Raw genomic sequence first — 3,012 nt, 5'->3', positions numbered from 1 at the left:
AAATAGTAAGGTAGAACTGAAGAAATCCTTTCTAGGTAGAAGGGTAGGAATTGTGTAAAGATCAAGATTGATCCATGAAAACCAAGAACGATCTTGGTTTGAACACTTAGTGAAAAATCTCACGGTTGTGAGGACTGGACGTAACCCGGATTGGGTGAACCAGGATATATCCTTGTGTGATCTCTCTATCTCTATCTCTATTTATTTTATGCTTTACAATCATACTTTATATTGATAAAATTGATATTGCTGTTTCAACAAAACCAAGATCGATCTTCATCACTGCCAAAATCAATCTTGGATTGAGATCTTATTTTTAAAACAGAATTTTTAAAAGGGGCAATTATAATTCAAACTCCTCTTCCTTATAATTGATATTTTTTTACCTTCAATTGGCATCAGAGCTCGGTCTCAAAAGTTCAACACCTAACAAGTGTTAGAGAAAAGATCTAGAAAAATGTCAAAAGATATGTACATTGTTGAAGGAGGGTCATCATATAGACCACCTTACTTTGGTAGCATAGACTACTATTTCTGGAAAAGAAAAATGCAGTTGTTTCTGAAATCTCAAGATACAGGAATGTGGCGCATCATTACAGATGAAGATTTCGTACCAAGAGTAGCAGATTGGACATCAGAAGAAAAATCTAAGGTACTCCTAAACTCTAAAGCTCATTTATTCTTATCGTGTGCTTTGAGCAGAGAAGAATGCGAAAGAGTTGATGAATACAAAACTGCTAAAGAAGTATGAGACACATTACAAACTCATCACGAAGGAACATGCCATGTAAAAGAAACAAGGATTGATATAGGCATAAGAAAGTTTGAACTCTTTGAAATGAATGAAGGAGAAACCATTGATGAGATGTACTCAAGATTCACAACCATTGTAAATGAAATGCGCTCTTTAGGGAAAGCATACTCAGTACAAGACAGAGTCAGAAAGATCATGAGATGTCTTCCAATAATATGGAGACCAATGGTGACAGCCATAAGCCAGGCCAAGAATCTTGACGTACTCGAACTGGAGGAACTAATTGGAACATTACGAGCACATGAAGTGCTGCTACAAGAAGACAAACCAATCAAAAAGGTCAAAGCAATAGCTTTGAAAGCATCTCAAGAAAGTACACCATTACAAACAGATGAGGACTCAGAAGAAATCGAACAAGAAGATGTTGATAAAGAGATAGTTCTTCTTACAAGAAAGATACAAAGAATGTTGATAAGAAGGGATCAAATCAAAAAGGGATTTCCAGATATAAAGGAACTCAAAACTGAAATAGATAAAAGCAAAATCATTTGTTTTGGCTGCAACAAACAAGGACATTACAAAACTGAATGTCCATTAAACAAAAAGGTGCCAAAGAAATTTCCTTTAAAAAAAAAGTCAATGATGGCAACCAGGGATGAATCTGATGAATCAGAAACAGATGAACCTGAAGAAGCCAATCTGTCTTTAATGGCAGATATTGAAGAAACAGAGGTAAATTCTGAACCATGTCTTATATGCAAACAAATGGAAATCGAATTTGATAATTTATTAAATGATTCAAACTTTCTCATTCAAAAATGTAGTTCTTTTAAAGAAAGATTTCACAAAGAAAAAGAAGAGAAAGAGAAAATTCAGGCTATGAATGATAAACTTAAAGAGATCATTCAAAATCTGAAAGAATCTCAGCTCAAAAATCTTGAATTTGAAAAACCAGAAAACCAAGATCAATCTTCACCTCAAACGAAGAACGATCTTCTCAAGGCTGAAGTTGAAACTCTTAAAAATGATTTGAAAAATTTTATTAAGGCAACTGAGACATTTCAGAAAATCATGGGATCTCAAGTAGGGATTTTTGATAAAGCTGGGCTCGGTTTTGACAAAACTCAAAAAACCAAAATGTATGAAACTTTCTTTGTTCCTGAACTAAGAGAAGAAAAATGCAAAATCAAATGCTCATATTGTGACAAAATTGGACATTTAGAATTTGCATGTTACTTTAAAAAAAGGGATAACAAAAACAAGAATAGGAGAATCTTCAAAAGGGAAGAACATTTGACAGTAAAAACAGATTTTTCTGAAAAACTGAAAAAGCAAGAACGATCTTCAGATCAATCTGGAGGCTTAATAGAAACAACTAACATTCAGTTTTTTAAACCAGTTTCAAAAAGAGATTCTTCTCAGTCTAAGATTGATCATTTTGAGAAATCATTTAACAATATGAAACCAGATTTCAAGGCTAACTCCCAAGGACCCAAACAAATATGGGTACCAAAATCATTACAAACTTGTGATGTAGGAACATCATCCAACAATCAAGAAAGAACATTGATACATGACCAAGGCATTCTCAATACACATGAATGGAAAAGTATGATGCCTCATCTCATTACAAAAATTTGGAGTGTCTATAACCCTTGGAAACATTAACAAATCAAAGGTACATGTATCATCTTATTTCGCTTCCATGTATGCGCTTATTATCATGTTCAAAATTAAAATGTTGTCTCTTGTAAAAGATAACAAAGAGCATAATGGCATTTTCCTTGTATTCTGATTTTTTTTAGGGGGATATTAATTCTTTAAAATTCAGGGGGAGTTTTTCATCTTAAAACTGGAGTCTACTCATTGTTTTCAATGTGTAGTATACATTTCCTTTGTAAAATCCAAACCTTTTTGTGTTGACAAAGGGGGAGAATTATTTTAGATTTTATGTTTAGATTTTATGTTGGTTCAAAAAAAAATCTGATATTCTGAGGGGGAGCTTTTAAAGCTCTCCATGATTAAAATTAGAATCAAAATTAAAATCTAAATTAACATGTTTGTCATCATCAAAAATGGGGAGATTGTTGAGACAAAATCTCAATTTGATGTTTTGATGAAAACAAACAAAAAGTTAATTAAGAATTCTAATTATGATTCTAAGTGTTTTGATATTTAACATGTGTTTTTGAGTATGTTAAAACAAGATAGGTATCAAACATCACAAATCAGATCAAAGAAAGCAGTTCTGGAAAACG

This window comes from Cicer arietinum, chromosome 2 (assembly GCF_000331145.2).
Source record: "Cicer arietinum cultivar CDC Frontier isolate Library 1 chromosome 2, Cicar.CDCFrontier_v2.0, whole genome shotgun sequence".
Lineage (NCBI taxonomy): Eukaryota > Viridiplantae > Streptophyta > Magnoliopsida > Fabales > Fabaceae > Cicer > Cicer arietinum.
Note: the sequence above shows the minus strand (reverse complement) of the source record.